This window comes from Ranitomeya imitator, chromosome 3 (assembly GCF_032444005.1).
Source record: "Ranitomeya imitator isolate aRanImi1 chromosome 3, aRanImi1.pri, whole genome shotgun sequence".
NCBI classification, from domain to species: domain Eukaryota; kingdom Metazoa; phylum Chordata; class Amphibia; order Anura; family Dendrobatidae; genus Ranitomeya; species Ranitomeya imitator.
The window spans coordinates 283,660,059-283,680,011 of NC_091284.1; positions in this window are offsets into that span (position 1 = coordinate 283,660,059).

Below are 19,953 nucleotides of genomic sequence, written 5' to 3' on the forward strand. Positions count from 1 at the left end.
TACATCCCAGATCTGATCATCTAGATAATCCGTGGCTCTAACTAATTTATCCCACATTTGTGTTAACATAGGATAAATAAAAATGGTACTAGCAATTTTGTTGGGAATTCCCATTTGTACTATATGCGGCCTCCCCGAGGGACGTGGTGAGTTATCTGCAGCTCTTTTATACAGTGTGTGCTTGGGCACGGCTTGCATATTCACTTGTTTATTTGAAATTATGAAAGTAGCTGGGGTTAGGCGTCCTAATGTACAAGTACCCTTTATACCTACGGGAAGCCATTTATATGCTCCTTCTCCGCATATCCAAAATGTACCTTCAGGCAGATCCCATAGAGCTGAGTGCTGCAATACCAATCTGTGAGCCAAATCCACAAAACTAGATACATTTTGAAGCATACACCAAGAGGGTTTTTGTCCCAAGGGGCTACAGTACCCGGCTGCGGGATTCCCACACACATGCATTCCGTTGACATACTCATTGGATTCATTACAAACCAGGTTCCCCGGCTTACTTGTACAACTGTTATCATCACCTTGGGGGAACAACTCAGAATGTTCCCATTTTCTATTATGTATGTATCTTTCCAATACTACAGGTTTGAAAGCATCAGAGGGAGGGGCGGTTGTACTGAAACTGAGCTGTAGATTTTCTGTGGGGACCTGTCCTAAATTAGTTAATCCAGTCTTATTCCTAGGGACCCAGGCTCCACCCTTATAGGCCAAATATTGTAGATGTGTACTACTCCCTGAGAGATTACCCTGCCACCAAGGAAATTCTACCCATCCCACAATTGGTATGGCGATTGTAGTATTCCATAGCCTAGTATTACCAGTTTGGTTGTTGGCCAGGTTGTCTGAACAATTAGGCCAAGCGAATATTTCTTCTGCTGATACGGGAACTGCTAGAAAAGGTATACTTGTGGCTGATACCGGCGAATGGGTACAGATCCAACAATCTGTCAGGGTTTGTGTATTGTTTAACAAGTCGTGCACTAATTTTCTATGATGTTGTACGAATCTATTGTTCAAAGGGGCTAAAGAATTTAGTCTTTCCCATGCCTTCGTTGTGGTTAACATTATTAACATCAATATCATGAGTTTTATACTGCTTTTTTGCAATGGCTTGCATGTATCCATAATGCCTTTCCTTCAAGCTTGACTGATGTAGGTGTTGTCAACAGGACTTGGAAGGGTCCGTCAAATCTTGGTTCAAGAGCCTTTCTGGTGTGTCTTTTTATATAGACTTGATCACCTGGTTCCAACTTGTGACTTCCTTCAGTGTTGTCAGGATCTGGAAGGGAAGCAAAAACTTGTGCATGCACCTTAGTTAATTGTTTCTGAAGATTTTGCACATAGGAAGTCAGTGATTCAATATTTAACACAAGTTGCTGTGGAAAATAACATCCTAAATTGGCAGTCCTGCCAAACAAAATTTCATATGGAGACAGTTTAGTCTTACCCCTTGGGGTATTGCGTATTGAGTAAAGGGCCAGTGGAAGGCATTCTGTCCAAGGCTTTCCTGTTTCAGCCATGGCTTTCTGTATTTTTAATTTTAAAGTTCCATTCATGCGTTCCACCTTACCAGAACTTTGAGGATGATACGGAGTGTGTAACTGACTTTCAACACCCAACATTTTCAGTACATTTTGAAATATTTCTCCAGTGAAATGAGTACCCCTATCTGACTCGGTCACTTCAGGGAGACCATAACGGGGCACCAGTTCGGTAACTAGCTTTACAGCAGTGTTTTTAGCTGAAGCCTTCCGAACTGGATAGGCCTCTGGCCACCCCGAGAACATGTCCACACACACCAACACATACTCATACCCATTACTCTTTGGCAGCTGGATAAAGTCTATCTGCAACCGTTGAAACGGGTAGAGAGGTCGGACGTGGTGCTTCATAGGGGTCTTTGCTGTCTGTCCGGGATTATGTGTCAGGCATATAGCGCATGCAGCACAATAGTCTCTTGCGTAGTTGCCAAAACCTGGAGCCAACCAGACTTGCTTTGCCAGTAGTGTCATTGCATTTGCAGACACATGCGTAGGGTGGTGCAATCCACCAACTACAATCGGGTACCAGGCTCTAGGTAGACATATTAGTCCATCTTTCTTCCAAATTCCCTCTTGTTCTTCTGCCCCTTCCTTTTTCCACCTGTCCCTCTCCTCTTCTCCTGCATATTCCTGTGCTTGTCTCAGTCTATCTTCAGTATTTTCTGTGAGGTTTACAGTATGGACCTGTTGTAAGGGTTTGACTGCTGCTGCTTTGGCTGCTTTATCAGCCCTATCATTTCCCCTAGATTCCCTAGTGTCGAGTCTCACATGTGCAGCTACCTTGATTACTGCTACTTCTTTTGTTTCTTGTGCAGCCTCTAAGATCTGTTTGATCAGAGAAGCATGTTTTACAGGTTGTCCTGACGCTGTCATGTAACCTCTAGCTCTCCAGATTACTCCAAAATCAAACACAATACCATGTGCATACCTAGAATCAGTGTATATATTAGCTGTCTGATTCTCAGCTATTTTTAGAGCTTCAATCAATGCTGTTAGTTCTGCTTCTTGTGCAGATTGTTTCGGTGGAAGCGGTTCTGCTTTGAGAGTTTCAGATTCTGACACAACTGCATACCCTGTATGGAAGTTACCTGTGTCATCTGCAAACCTACTACCATCTATAAACAGCTCTAAATCTGGATTTTGAAGTGGTGTTTCGGATACATTGGGTAAGCCTACCGTTTCTTGTAAAATGAGCTCTGTACAATCATGTGTATCTGTAGGGAAAAAATTTGCGTGTGGATCAGTGTCCTTATTCCCCCCTTTAGACTCGAGAGGTAGCAGTGTAGCTAAATTGAGAGTCTGAAGCCTTGCAAATGTGATAGTAGAGGGGAGCAGCAAAGAACACTGCAGCCGCAAATGTCTGGCCATGGAAATGTGTTTTGGTTGGACCTGGTTTAATATCCCATAAACATCATGTGTAGTTTGAACTGTGAGTGGATGCTCTAGGACAATTTCTGATGCTTTGTCCAACAATAGTGAGACAGCAACAACTACACGTACACAGGTTGGCGCTGCTCTAGCTACGGGATCTAACCTGGCTTAAAGATATGCAATTGGTCTTTGTTTCCCTGCATGCTTCTGAGTAAGAACTCCTGTAGCATGGGAATCAACTTCTGCAGCCATAAGCTGAAATGGTTTGGTGTAGTCTGGTAGCCCTAACGCTGGAGCTGAAACAAGGGCATCTTTTAATTGTTGGAACGAAATCTGACCGTCTTTTGTCAACAAATAAGGTTCACTTTTTACACAGTCATACAGTGGTTGCATTAGTTGACTGGCATGTATAATCCATTGTCTACAATGAGACACTATTCCTAAAAATGCTCGTAGCTGTTTATGATTTCTAGGCTCATTCATCTGTCTTATTGCTTCAGTTCTTTGAGGTGTAAGATGCTTTTTACCTTGAGAAATGCAATGACCTAGAAAGACCACTTTGGTCTGACAAACTTGTAGCTTTTGTCTATTCACTTTACACCCTTCTTTTTCTAGGAAACATAGTAAACTCACAGTGGACCTTTCTGCAGTTTCTAGATCTGGGCAGCAAAGTAGTAGGTCATCCACATACTGCAAAATTACTACCTGTGGTTCGGGTTCAAACCTCTGAAGGACTGTTTGTAGGGCATTTGAATAAAGAGTAGGGGAGTGTATCATTCCCTGTGGAAGGCGTGTCCACGCCAACTGTTTGCCCTTAAATGTAAATGCTAACAAATGCCAACTGTCTTGGTGTAAAGGAACCGAGAAAAATGCATTTGAAAGATCTATTACAGTAAACACTTGAGAACTGGCTGGTATCTGTGATAGTAACGTATGAGGATTGGGTACAACTGGGGTGATTGGATCTAGAACTTTGTTTATTTCTCTTAGATCATGTACCATACGATATTTGGGCATAGAACCCTTATCAAGAGTTCTCTTCTTGACTGGATACAGAGGAGTGTTAGCAGGTGATTGTATCTCTACCAAAACCCCTTTCTCTCTATATCCCTCTATCTGTTTTGTAATCGCTAGTTCCTGCTGGGCACTCACAGGGTATTGTCTGAGCTGTGGGAGAACAGTTCCTGGTTGCACAGATAGTTTTACAGGAGAGATATGCAATAATCCCACATCAGTGTCACCCTGTGCCCACAGTGTTTCTGGGACCGTTGAGAGGTCTAGATCTGTGGTGTACTCTTTTTCTTCAGTATAATCCTCAAAAGCCTGAATTCTGACATATTGTTCTAATGTTTCCGCATCATCAGGGATAGTCAGCATGACTGTGCCATCTTCCCTAAAATTGATGTTAGCTTCTAATTTCTTCAAGACATCAGTTCCCAACAAACATGTTGGGGCACCTCTGGCATACAAAAATCTGGATGCAAAACATTTAGGTCCTAATGAGACCTCTAGGGGCACAGTGTATGGTAGTGTTCGAATTACCCCATCATAACCCTCAGCAAAAGTTGTTTGTTGTGAAATATCTTCTGGGTTCGGAAGAAAATCTTGATTCAAAATTGAGGAAGTTGCACCTGTATCTATCAAGAATGGAATCTCTCTCCCCCCTACATTCACCTGTATTATAGGTCTTCTAGCTGGTAGGGAAGTTTGTAACACATTGAGTCAATCTGAATCTGGTATGGGACCATCCACTATGGATGTCTGTTGGATGTCTGAGGGCTTATTCTTTGGTACAAATTTTCCTGATTTTATGTCTGCCTGCTTCTTTCTACATTCTCTCTGGAAATGTCCTGGTTTCTTGCAGTAATGACAGGGAAAATTATGTCTTGCCCTTCCACCTGTTGTGTTTGCTTGCGCTATTCTGACAGGCTTATGATTTTCTCTTAAATCCAACTCTATCCCTACGGCTTTTTGCCTGGCCAAGTGTGGGTCTTCCAAGGTTCTCCAATCAGGAGTTGCAGCCTTAAGTTTTTCCTTTACTTTTGGAGACAATCCATCTATAAAGGTTTTTGTAATTAACCTCATCATTCCTGGAGCGGTTAGATCTATTCCTTCATCTCTAAAATTATTCTCTACCCCTAGATAATATTCATCTACCAATTGTCCAGGTCTCTGAGCCACCACTCCCGTTGTTCCTCTCTGCCTCTGTTTCTGCCTCATGAAAACTATTAAATGGTCTACAAATTGTGTTCCTGATTCTATCGTTTGTAAGGCACCTTGTCCCGCTTGTCCCTCTTGTAGCTCCTGTCCCACCTGTGGCCTGTGTCCCTGTAGATGTGTTAGCAGTTCCTGGAAGAGACCAGGAGTCATTTTCATTCTACATAATTCCTCTCCATCTGCCCAGACTCCTGCATGAGTCTGCATAATTTGCTGTATATACTGTGCGAATCTAACTGGGTACTGGGTAGGATCTGGTGCATTATGTAGAAGAGACATTCCTTCAGCGGGGGACCAAGGGAAGTATTGTCGGGTTTGGTGATATCTAGTTGCCATTGCTCCATCTACACCAGTTTCTCTGAAGGGTTTCGGTACTATCCTAACAGGAGCTAACAATTGATGACCTCTGGGGGCCCCACAGGCAGAACATTCAGTTCTCCAGTCTGGATTCTGCTGGCCACAATTTTTGCACACCCATCCTTCCACCCCATTTAACCCAGGATATAAATTTGGTTTGGTTTGTCCTCCTTCAGAAGGTACAAATGGTTGAACATTCGGATCTAGGTAAGGAGGAGGAACTGAATGAGTCGTGGCACAACATTTTCTCGTACCCATACTCCATTTGGAAGTGTCTGGATCATACTTCCAATTCTCCTCTTTAGCTGTTTTTGAGACCTTTATCATACAGTGTATGATTTCTTCCCACCCATTGTCTTTGATAATTCCACCTCGTTCTTTACTCAGTCTTTCCCATTCAGTGCTAAACATAAGTGCTTCTGAAATTCCCAATTTTTCTCTTACCCTTCTGATCTGCCTTCTGACTGTCTTTCCACATCTTTCCTGTATGATATATTTTGCTTCTACTTGTCCTAAGACGGATTTTGTCTGTTTATTTCCCATTTTTCTTTTCAATAATAGCTGTATCTACCCTAGGTGACGTTTGGACAACCACCTCTCTGGAGTGATGTCTCGTTGCCTTCTCTCCTAGGGAGCTAAGATATTGAAGGGCTGATCTGCTCCGTTCTTTCTAATGTGCAGAATAAACTTGATTCCTACAATGCACGCAAACAGGATCAGCAACACCAAACAGATCACCAAACTCTCCGTCTCTGTTATCATACTTGTCCCAGGCTCATGGACTCGTGTCCTGGGCTCATTCTATCAAACTCTTATCCAAAAATGAAGGAACAAGTTTCTCAAAGAGAGTCAAGCATGGGCGGAGGTCTCCCCGAAAGGACGCAACCACATGACCCAGTTAGGCTGACTTCACTAATAAGACTTGTCCTAACAATTTCGGCTTATTGTTCTACGTACTTTTATCCTTCTTTCATAACATGCCACAACCTTCACACTTGTTCACACACTGCCAGGGACAGGACTCATAAATCTATACAATATGGTAACCCGAGTTTTATAGGTATCTACTCACTACTAGACTAACCCAGCGTGACACGGCTCGTAGAGATCTTTCGGATAATACAGGGCAGATAAAAGAGAACTAATAATGTCTCTTACCTGGCCAGGTTTTTCAATTCATTTGCCGTCCATTATCCCAGATCTCCGTTGTCCGTATCCGTAGGTGAATCTCGAGTAGACACTCTCGCCTCGGGTCCCTGTTCGGGCGCCAAGAAATGTTGAGTCCTCTTCCGTCCCTGGCTTCCTGGATTGAGGAATCCAAGTAAATGACACGCAGCACAAAGGTTGTGTGTTCATAAACAGGGGTAGCCCCGGAGCACGCCTGCCTCACTGGGCGCTGCCCCTTCTTTATATAGTAAGAAGTTAGGCATTTACAGACATGCGCACAAGCGCTCATATTTCATAATCACTTACAAAGCAAATCTATACTAGTGAAAAGTTACAATATCTGGTATGTGGGTGAAAGGCTACAATATCAAGGAGAAATGCGCGCGTGATTACTTCTATAAAAAGAAATGTCAAGTTTGCTGTGCAGAAGCAGATTTCATCTGGGAGACAAAATGGATCCTTTGGTTCAGTCTGGTCTCCACACATATAAAGTGCATGCAAGTAAAAAAGGAAGACAACAGACTGTGTGTAGAAACAGTGAATAGTGAACCTGTACCAAAATCAAGCCAAAAACGAGAACAGTCAGCCGTCCTGCCCTGCAGGATAGGAAATAACCGTACAAGAACATCACCTGGCAGGATTCAGTAAAGGAAGAAACCACCAAATAATAAACCTAGACACAGGACATAAGAGGAAAATTTAATAGAGAAGAATTTTTCTGGATGAGCATAAAGTTTATAATATAAATTTAAAAAAGACTTGTATCTAAAGTCCTATATAAATTTATATAGATATAAATATATATTCTGTATATATATATATATATATATATATATATATATATATATATATACTAGCTATTGAACCCGTTCTATGCCCGGGTGGCGAGCATTTATATTGGTATATGGTCTCCATCCTGTCATGTGCTGCTTCATCCTGTGTCCCCATCCTGTTATGTGCTGCACCCATCCTGCGTCCCCATCCTGTCATGTGCTGCTCCATCCTGCGTCCCCATCCTGTCATGTGCTGCACCCATCCTGCGTCCCAATCCTGTCATGTGCTGCACCCATCCTGCGTCCCCATCCTGTCATGTGCTGCTCCATCCTGCGTCCCCATCCTGTCATGTGCTGCACCCATCCTGCGTCCCCATCCTGTCATGTGCTGCACCCATCCTGCGTCCCCATCCTGTCATGTGCTGCTCCATCCTGCGTCCCCATCCTGTCATGTGCTGCACCCATCCTGCGTCCCAATCCTGTCATGTGCTGCACCCATCCTGCGTCCCCATCCTGTCATGTGCTGCACCCATCCTGCGCCCCCATCCTGTCATGTGCTGCACTCATCCTGTGTCCCCATCCTGTCATGTGCTGCACCCATCCTGCGTCCCCATCCTGTCATGTGCTGCACCCATCCTGCGCCCCCATCCTGTCATGTGCTGCACCCATCCTGCGTCCCCATCCTGGTATGTGCTGCACCCATCCTGCGTCCCCATCCTGCGTCCCCATCCTGTCATGTGCTGCACCCATCCTGCGTCCCCATCCTGGTATGTGCTGCACCCATCCTGCGTCCCCATCCTGTCATGTGCTGCACCCATCCTGCGTCCCCATCCTGTCATGTGCTGCACCCATCCTGCGTCCCCATCCTGTCATGTGCTGCACCCATCCTGCGCCCCCATCCTGTCATGTGCTGCACCCATCCTGCGTCCCCATCCTGGTATGCGCTGCACCCATCCTGCATCCCCATCCTGCGTCCCCATCCTGTCATGTGCTGCACCCATCCTGCGTCCCCATCCTGTCATGTGCTGCTCCATCCTGCGCCCCCATCCTGTCATGTGCTGCACCCATCCTGCGTCCCCATCCTGGTATGTGCTGCACCCATCCTGCGTCCCCATCCTGTCATGTGCTGCACCCATCCTGCGTCCCCATCCTGTCATGTGCTGCACCCATCCTGTGTCCCCATCCTGTCATGTGCTGCACCCATCCTGCGTCCCCATCCTGCGTCCCCATCCTGTCATGTGCTGCACCCATCCTGCGTCCCCATCCTGTCATGTGCTGCACCCATCCTGCGTCCCCATCCTGTCATGTGCTGCACCCATCCTGCGCCCCCATCCTGTCATGTGCTGCACCCATCCTGCGTCCCCATCCTGTCATGTGCTGCACCCATCCTGCGTCCCCATCCTGTCATGTGCTGCACCCATCCTGCGTCCCCATCCTGTCATGTGCTGCACCCATCCTGCGTCCCCATCCTGGTATGTGCTGCTCCCATCCTGCGTCCCCATCCTGTCATGTGCTGCACCCATCCTGCGTCCCCATCCTGGTATGTGCTGCACCCATCCTACGTCCCCATCCTGTCATGTGCTGCACCCATCCGGGGGTCTGAGCAGGCGGGGACACCGCCGTGCTGTGGGGGTCAGGTGCCGGTATCGCCGTCAGCTCAGGCCCCCCAGCACTTACTATATTCACCTGTCCTGCATTCCACCGCTGGGCGACGCCATCTTCCCGGTCTCCTCGCTGTGACTGTTCAGTCAGAGGACGGCGCCGGCGCGCATTAAGCGCGTCATCGCGCCCTCTGAACTGAAGGTCACAGGCCGGTGGAACGCAGGACAGGTGAATATGGCCGATACTCACCCTCCTGGCGGTCCCTGCTTCTCTGTTGGAGATCGCGGTGTGCGTTCAGTGTGAACGCATACCTCGATCTCCCGGGAGCGTCACTCTGTGAGGCCCAGACTGCGCCGGCGCTTGCGCCAGCGCAGTCTATAAAGGCTTCGGACAGAGTGACGCTCCCAGCATTATATTATAGATATATATATAAATATAAATGTAAAAGAAACTTGTATCTTAAGTCCTAGGTCACTCAACAAGATCATTGACCACAAAAGCCATAGGCCCACAAGCTGCTAAGTTGATTTGTGTCCCATAATACCTGAAAATACACCCAAGCCTATACAAATGATAAAATGTACCCTCCCGCAATAGATCGAGAATATATCCAACCAAAAGGGCCTAGATCCTATGTTAATATTATTCAAGGCCATGTATATTGGATGAGATAAAACTCAAAACCCAAACGTCAATCCATGTAATCTTCCAAAGCAAATGCTTAATATTAGTCCACAAATTAGGTTACGATGCTTCTTTTTATCTTCCTTTTCTCTCTTTTTCTTTTTTTCATTTCGTTTTTCAACAGCTGGAGGGCCAGTCCAAGGTGAAAACATGTCCATACGGTGAAGTCATTAAAATTCATGCTTCATGATAACAGATTAGACCAATTTCAACTCCAAACAGCCACACACACATAATGGCTCGATAGTGTAAATTTCAACAACCTAAACAATTCCAACAATTAAAACAAAAAGGCAAAGTAACCAAACCCTACCATAAACACAAACTTAAAACAGAGAGAGAGAGGTACAAGTATTTATAAGAATGCACTAAACCCAAGGTTTTCATTGAGACCATTGAGGGCCAAAGTGTCCAAACTGTATATCCATCGACTCTCAACCTGGGCAAGATTTCTTCCCAAATCTCCCCCCCTAGGACCCAGAAAAACTGATCAATCCCCTTTACCTACATAAGATACGGATCGAAGTTATGAAATTTCTTGTAATGTCTCGGAATTGTCTTTAAACTGGAAAGGTCATCCACATTTTTCGCTTTTTCAATGTCCAAGTGATGCTCGTGAATTCAGACTTTCAATTCCCTTGTGGTAACGCCTATATAGACCTTACCACGTGGGCAGTTACCATGGTAGATGACTCCTTTTGACATACAAGTAATGAATCTTCTTATTTCATATCTTTTGGACCCGTCAAAATTTAGGAAAAATTTAGCTTTAACACAATTGGCACAAGCCTTACATCTGCCGCACAGATAAAATCCAACTGATTCCTGATGCAAGGCGTTATCTTTTTTGGTGGGCTCATAATGACTATGTACCAATATGTCTTGGAGATTTCTAGATCTCTTGCCTACTATAGATGGAGTAGGGGGCAAGATTTGTCTCAAAATTGGGTCCGTAAATAGAATAGGCCAATGTTTATTCACAATTTGTTTTAGTTGGTACCCTTTATTGTGAAAACCGGTAACAAATTGGACTTGGTTGTTACTGGCATCCTTGGCAGTACCTTTTTTAATTTGATTGTCATAAAGTAACCCGTTTCTGGGAGAATGTTTGGCCCATAGATAGCTCCTCCGTATCACCCTCGGGTTATATCCCCGTTCCAGGAATCTCCCTGCCAATTCCTCTGATTGTACCTCAAAATCGTGGTTGTCGGAGCAAATGCGCCTAACTCTTAGAAATTGCCCCAATGGGATTCCATTAATCGTGGTTTTTGGATGTGCAGATTGTGCATGGAGAACTGAGTTTGTTGCTGTCTTCCTACGAAAAACTTTGGTGGTAATACTCCCATCGGGCACGGCACACACCCGCAGATCCAGGAAGTCAACACATCTACCATGGGCACAAGTAAACTTGATGTTAAGATTATTATGATTACGCGTATTCATCATTTGGTCCAAGTCTTCAAGCCCTCCCTCCCATACAAACCAAATATCATCTATATATCTCATCCACTCCTGGATGAGATGACTCTGGTGGGTGGGATTGCAGATGAAAATTTCTCTCTCCCATGCCCCCAGAAACAGGTTTGCATAGGAGGGAGCACAGCAAGCCCCCATGGCAGTCCCCTGTAACTGCAGGTACATGTCCCGCCCGAATAGGAATACATTGTGAGTAAGTATGAACTCCAGCAATTCCAATAACAGGGTACACAAATCTTTTTCCAAATTACTTGATTCAAGGTACCACGACATAGCCCTGATACCATCCACATGCCTAATAGATATATAACGACTCAACATCGGCCGTAACCATAACACTATTTGGATTTAAGACAAGATTATCCAATCTCCGCAATGCTTCAGTGGCGTCTTTTATGTAAGATGGAAGTTCCCTAACCAACGGTTTCAAGTAAAAGTCCAAAACCTGAGTTACAATCTCGCATAGGCTGCCATTGCCCTAGACGATTGGTCTCCCGGGAGGATCCAACGGATCCTTATGTACCTTCGGTAAGAGATATATTGTTGACATCCTGGGGTGCAAATTTTTGATTGAATCCAATAGCCTCTTAGGAATAATACCAGCCACATAAGCCTTCTCCAAAATAGAAACCAGATCATCTTGATTTGATCTCAGGGGATTAATATGTATTCTCTTATAGCAATCTTTATTATCTAAGAGTCTATGTGCCTGTTTCTCATATAAAGTATGAGGCAATATCACCAAGTTCCCACCTTTATCGGCGGATTTGAACACTACATCATCCCATTTCTTTAAGATGTCTAACGCTTGTCTATCCTGTTGGCACAAGTTGGAAGTTCCAAAGCCATTTTTGGAAAGTTCTTCAATATCCCTAGATACCAACTTTGTGAACACATCAACCGCCGGGCATATATTGAGTGATGGAAAATTTTTTGCCTTTCTGATTAAATGCTCAGGAAAGTTACTCACCACTCCAGAACTACTTTCCAATGCCAGAGCCTCCAAATTGGCTAGTGCCTCTCTGTCTTCTTCAGTGTCGAGAGTGTCATCCCCCTGTCCCTTGTTGTGAAGCTTTTTTAATATCAGTTTTCGAGAAAAAATATGTAAATCCTTTACGGATGTGAATGCATCTGGGGAGTAGGAGGGACAAAAATTAAGGCCTTTTTCAAGAATTTCAATTTGTTTCTCAGATAGAATATGTGTTGATAAATTAATCACCTTTATTTTGGCATCTCTCTTATGCGTTTTCTTGTTGAAAAATTCATGTGTTCTAACTAGTGTTGAGCGATACCTTCCGATTTTCAAAGGTATCGGTATCGGATGGTATCGGCCGATATCCAAAAAATATCGGCTATCGCCGATACCGATACCCGATACCAATGCAAGTCAATGGGACACAAATATCGGAAGTGATCCTGGATGGTTCCCAGGGTCTGAAGGAGAGGAAACTCTCCTTCAGGCCCTGGGATCCATATTCATGTAAAAAATAAAGAATAAAAATAAAAAATATGGACATACTCACCCCTCCACTAGCCCCTGGATCTCAGCGCTGCAAGCGTCTGCCTCCGTTCCTAAGAATGCAGTGAGTGAAGGACCTTCGATGACGTCGCGGTCAGGTGACCGCTCACCTGACCGCTCACACGACCGCGACGTCATCGAAGGTCCTTTACTCATTGCATTCTTAGGAACGGAGGCTGCCGGTTGCACCGCTGAGAGCCGGGCCATATTTTTTATTTTTATTCTTTATTTTTTACAGGAATATGGATCCCAGGGCCTGAAGGAGAGTCTCCTCTCCTCCAGACCCTGGGAACCATACACACCGCACATGCTGAAGATGACTGGGAACTTATAGGAACTTCCGATTCCGATTTCCGATATCGCAAAAATATCGGAACTCGGTATCGGAATTCTGATACAGCAAATATCGGCCGATACCTAATATTTGCAGTATTGGAATGCTCAACACTAGTTCTAACATTTTCTCCCTGTCTCGTCTGTTTGTTCCAGGGGGTCACTTCGACACTTTGATTTGAGGTACTGGCATCCGACATAGATGATGCTGAGCTCAGGGAATTTCTTCTAGATCTTTTACCACTCTCATTGGTCCGTGGACCTTGCCATCTATAAATTTTCTGATTCTCATAATCGGACACATCCCTGTGATATCTTTTAGCTTTTATTGCACAAATGTCCCTTTCCCATTTCTCCAGATCATTGGTGACCTCTTTATAGAAAATGTCTAGCTGTTCCTTCTTCATTTCCTTTTTAAGGGAATTTTTCAACTTCACAATCTCCTCCTCAATTTTCTTGATAGATAGAGAATTACTATCAATAATGATTTGAATAAACTCTTAGGAGCATGTTGAAGCAGCTGCTTACCCATCTGTCAACTAAATGCTGTTCACCCAAATCAAATGTAGGGAATAATTGCACCCTCAAGCCTCTGGGAATGATTTTCTGATTTACGTAATTCTTTAAAGTTATCTTAGTCCACCACACTTTGGTTTTTTTGTGCACCCAATTCTTATAATGTTTTATCATATCTCTCTCAGTATTGAAAATAACAGTTGCTAGTTGTGAGCCAACAGTGCGAAAAATATCTGATGCTTTCTGACGCCAGGTAGTCTCTCTGGCCAGGAAATCCATCATAGAAAAACGGGTACACAGTCTAGAGACAGAAACAAATATGATAAGCGTATTACCCAAGCCCATAAACCCTACACGGGAGTAGGCCACACTTCATAACTAGATTCAAACATAAGGATCCTCATGTAGTTACCAACAATAAGCACAAATTTTTTTCAAAACAATTCAATTTATTTATTAAACATCAATAAATAGCAAGATAATAAAAACAGATGGTGCCTCAGACCAAACAAAACAAAGGCCAAGCATAAAGTGGATTTCCGCAAAAATACTGGGTAACAAAGATTTTTTTCATCCACAAAGTTTGACATCTTCTAATAATAGAGGTATGTATATAAACACAATGATGTAATATTAGCAACTAGCAACTTTCCATGTTGTTAGTGGACAGAAGGGAAAAAAGACGAAAGTCATATACAAATTTTCAGAGCAGGTACTGAGGGCGCAATTCACCCATACAAAGGGACACCCATGACCAAATACTATTGCATCATCCCTTCAAGAATCCACACAGACATAGATTCCACAATATCAGTTCCTAAACATATTACCTCTAAGCGTGTCCCACAAAAAAATCCACTGCCGAGTGGCAGGCTGTGCCTCCAGACCCCAACGCGCGTTTTGCTGTTCCTTCTTCCTGGGGGTGTGTCTATGGACAGGCGTCATACGACTTATACTATCACGCAACCAATTGGCATAAAGTGGGAGGAGTTACACCATCTTTACCACTCTTTTACCACTCTCACTGGTCAGTGGACCGTTCCATCTATATATCTTCTGATTCTCATAATCGGACACATCCCCTTGATATTTTTTAGTTTTTATTGCACAAATGTCCCTTTCCCATTTCTCCAGATCATTGGTGACCTCTTTATAGAATATGTCTCTGGGAATGATTTTCTGATTTACGTAATTCTCTAAAGTTATCTTAGTCCACCACACTGTTTTTTTTTTGTGCACCCAATTCTGATATTGTTTCATCATATCTCTCTCAGTATTTAAAATAACAGTTGCTGGTTGTGAGCCACCAGTGCGAAAAATATCCAATGCTTTCTGACACCAGGTAGTCTCTCTGGCCAGGAAATCCATCATAGAAAAACGGGTACACTATCTAGAGACAGAAACAAATATGATAAGCATATTACCCAAGCCCATAAACCCTACATCCTCTCATAATCATTGATTGGATGATGATATAACTCCTCCCACTTTAGTCTGATTGGTGATATGACGGCATTAGTCTATCTCATCTGTTATATTGAATTTTAAGCTTGATAGATGTGTGTCTTTATTAATAATAATAATAATAATAATAATCTTTATTTTTATATAGCGCTAACATATTCCTCCACGCTTTACACACATTATCATCACTGTCCCCAATGGGGCTCACAATCTAAAATCCCTATCAGTATGTCTTTGGAATGTCTGTGTCAAAGCTAGTTATTATTATGGGATATTTTGGGGTTTACTTTAATTATCTGTGTTTTAGTATTTATAAACGTTGGGTCACCTTACGTTGTTACTTCGTGCGATCGTGCAATATAGGTCTTGCGCTTTGATATATTTAGTATACTAGGGCACAATCACTTCTTGGTAGTGATATTTGTGGTATGAGTTTGTATGGCTCCGTTTCTATTTTCCTGGTGGCTGCCTGGATGGCTGTCTTTGGAGATTTTTGTTCCCTCCCATAACCTTTGTGACGTACCACCCATTAGCAGGAATGTGAAAACATGCAATTCCTCCTCCGGTTTTTCTATTGTTTGTCCGGATAGTTTTATTGGAGTCTCTTGTTCCTTCCTGCAACTGTTGTGAAACATGTGTTCTTTATATTTCTAACTGCTATTTACGTATGATTATCCGTGCTTACACGTACTGGTGGTTTGATCGGATAGCTCCTCCAATCTGAACCTGATTGGTCCTTTGACGGCGCGAGTCATATGACTCTGTTTATAGACATGCCCTTGTACACTTCCTGGTCTCTTGATGGTGTAACTCCTCCCACTTTACACCGATTGGTTGCGTGATGGTATAAGTGTTATGATGCCTGTCCATAGACACACCCCCAGGAAGTAACAACCGTGAAACGCACTTTGGGGTCCGAAGGCACAGCCTGTCACTCGGCAGTGGATTTTTTTGTGGGAGACGCTTAGAGGTAATACGTTTAGGAACTGATATTGTGCAATTTATGTCTGTGTTTATTCTTGAAGGGATGATGCAATAGTGTTTGGTCATGGGTGTCCCTTTGTATGGGTGAATTGCACAATCAGTACCTGCTCTGAAATTGTGGATATGACTTTCGTCTTTTTTCCCTTCTGTCCACTAACAACATTGAAAGTTGCTGTTGCTAATATTACATCATAGTGTTTAATTGAGTATTGCAACGTGTCACTGACTATACATATATACATACCTCTGTTATTAGAAGATCTCAAACTTTGTGGAAAAATCTTTTTTACCCAGTATTTTTGCGGAAATCCACTTTATGCTTGGCCCTGGTTTTGTTTGGTCTGAGGCACTATCTGTTTTTATTATCTTGCTATTTATTGATGTTTAATAAATAAATTGAATTGTTTTGAAAAAAATTTGTGCTTAGAAACACTTCTTGATCCTGTTGTTGGTAACTACATGAGGATCGTTATGTTTGAATCTTGTTATGAAGTGTGGCCTACTCCCGTGTAGGGTTTATGGGCTTGGGTAATATGCTTATCATATTAGAGTATTGGGTGGAATGAGAGGACCAAATATCAGCCTACGTATGAGACATAACCTTCACTTAACAATCAGTAATAAAACTCATACTGCATTTTCATCCATTACATGAAAACTTTTATTTAGAATATATTTAAGAAGCTTGAGAAAACTTATCTCTGCTTATGGGCTCAAAAAGGCCATGCTGCAGTTTATTATTACAAATTACTTAGTCCAGCACAAGCTCAGACTTGGCTAATTCGGGACTGGATAGGCACATTGTGCGTATAATGCAACCATAATTGGGCCTGAATCGGGGGGCTGAATAGAATTGTGTTTTTTTTTATTTCAATGTAAAGAAAACCACAGAAGGGAACATTGTACTGCAAGGGGGCCCAAAATGGATACATTATCCAAAATAGTGACCAAGAGGAGGAATTAAACTAACTGGGGGCCAAGGAGGGGGACATTTTACAATATAGGGCCAATGAGAAGACATTACACTGTATGATTGCCAACTAGAGGAGAAAAAGGGGGTACATTATACTACCACAGAGGGGCCACAGAGGGATACATCATAATGTATGGGGGTCACAGTAGAGAACAGTATACTGTATGGGGCAGCAGAGAGGCATATTATTATTAATTATGGGGCCAGAATGGGGCTCATTACACTGTGCGGGGAGTTTATTCAGGTATAGGGCAACAAAGGGGATTATTAACAATGTCCCCATTATGGCCCATGCAAGGCCTTTATTGTATCCCTGGACATTAACATTGTCACCCTTGTTGACACATACAGTAACAATCTGCCCACTGTGGCTCCATTTCTTAACAATGCCCACCTTGTGGCCTCATACACTATTAATTTATGGGCCCACAATTTTCAATGTTCCTAATTTATAAAGTCATTTGGGTGGCAAAATTGTATAGTGGCATAATGAAGAATGTTACCATTGAAGGGGCACACAAATTGGGGTATATACACTAATACCCTATGAAGGCCATGGGGAGGACATTTCATAGGATCAAAAAAAAGTACAGCAATGCAGTAAAATATATTTGTGGCTCTGTGGAAAAATGGGGGAGAAAAGTGATCTAGAAGCAATCAGCAATAGATGTCTGTGTGTTTTATTCTTCAAAGGCAAGTCTGGAGGAAGTCATAACAGTCTGCGTCGGATAAAGAACAATGCCCTAATTTTACCTTATACATTATGAATTTATGGGTCAACAATTTTCGACATTCAAAATGTATCAAAGCATGAAAGGTAGACACTATTACTGTATGGGTGCCACTAATGTATGGGGGCACAAAGAAGAATTGTGTTATTATTTATTATTTATGAGTCCAACAAAAGAGGACATACTGTATGTGGTGCGCCCCCAGATGTAGGGCCGCGGGTTACTCGGTACCGGTCCTCTCTGTCTCAGTTCTGGGGTCGTCACGGTGGCTGGACCCGGACTGTGACCCTGCTAAGGGGCGTCCAATAAAAGGGTGAAGGAAGTTGTTAGGTGTTTGTGACGCCACCTGTGGTATTCGGTCAGGTCGACCGACGCTGCTCGGGGTCCACTGGGGTGATGTGATGGCAGCTAGATGGTATACCTTCCCACAGGTGAAGTGAGTCCCCAGGGCTTCCCAGTGGTGTAGGTGGCGATGGTGTGAGGTACAGTCAATAATGAGGACACAGGGTTGCAGTCTCTTTACCTCTTTACTGCTGACTTCAGGATCCTTAATCCATAGCACTATCAACCGGGCTGTCTGAAACCGGCCGGTCCGAAGGCACATCCAGAGTTCCCTTTGCAGGTGGAAATCGTTGCCTACCACTAGCGCCTGTGTGTTGTAGTGCTTCCCTGCTGAGCATTCGGGATAGTCCTCACAAATTCTGTTCTCATTCTTTCTCGTTCTATTTCGTTCTTTCTATTCTCCGTCCCCCAAGTTTGTTATGGCTAGGATGCACCCATTTGACGGGAAGGCTCGGAGCTATTCTGGGACCCTAGAGACGCCCCTCTCCACGGTTGCCCCCTATGTCTGCTTAGGTGATTGTCACGATTCACACCGTGACCGTCACCCCTACGTCATGGATCGGGGTTACTTTAGGCCAACAGACGGCTATCACATGTGCAGGGGGGCTTATCTTAGTTATCCCTCCACTGCTAACAATGTGATGAAAAAACACACACAAGGCTATTGACCTCTTAGTTTACAGCAGGGGCTTATTCTAGGTATCCCACTGCTCTTCAATATGCCACGAACTGCAGGGATTTATGTATATCCCGCTTACAGTTCCACTTAACACTTGCAGCTCTCTGGCGCCCCCCTTACTCTCAGGTCAGATTAGGTACTGCACCCTGGGTAATTAGTCGCCAGACAGGCTGCCTGCTTTGTACTGGCTATTGGGCACGCTGCAGCGATGCGATAAACTACTCCCACTCAGGCAGGAACAATAATTATTAACGCCGCAGTCGCTACAACATCACCCAAAAGCCTGCACGGTATTGCTGCCACCAGCTCCGATTAAAGGGGTCCGAAGCTAACCCAACACAGTAGCGTAATTCCCTTCAGGAGACTTAGGGTACGTTTTTAGAGCATGGAGAAAGAACTAGTATTAAATAATATAGCCCACAAAATTTAGGCAGTGCTTTATCAAAATATTTTACAAAGATGTTACAAATAAGACAATTGCAAATATGTACAAGGTAATTATAACATAAAGGGATTACAGGAGAAAAGATAACACTCACATGTTTTCAAAGCATTGCAGGCAGCCAGGCTAGTGGAGTTTCCATACGTTCCAGTTCATTGGACGTGCTCAGGGCTCTCCAGGAAAAAGACGAGAAGTGACTGCTGGGAGCCTGCCAGAAATTTAAACCTGCAGCCTGTGACATCACAGAAAGGCTGGCTTATACAGACCCTCCTCTCTCTACATTCTGAGTATTTTAACCTTAAATTTGTCTACTTTCTATAACTTCGCTACAAAACATGTCATAGTCATAACAAACCTAGCATTCATCTCGGATTAACGTGGGCATTCTAATGAGATCAAATATGTCCTATCTGGGATATATATTTACAGAGAAATCCCTACTTCTTTACCAGATGGAGTTAGAAGCCCGTGTTTAGAGTGATGGGTAGATCCACCAAGGGAGATTAAAAATATATATTTTTGTGTTCTTTTCTTAAATGGTTTGCCTAATATCTTACAAAAACAGAACAAAGAACTTTCATGGATTCTGGAAATTTCTAATCCAGTTATAGCTGGAGAAGAGGTGGAGCCTTCCAAAGCAATCGTAAATTCCTTTCTTCAATAAAACTCCCCCCAGTACATTGGCAAGGCAGCTCTTGGCTGAGTGAAAGGGAAGGAGGGCTTTGTAGCCCACAGCCTGCTAGCAAGAGAAGCTACTTATATGATAT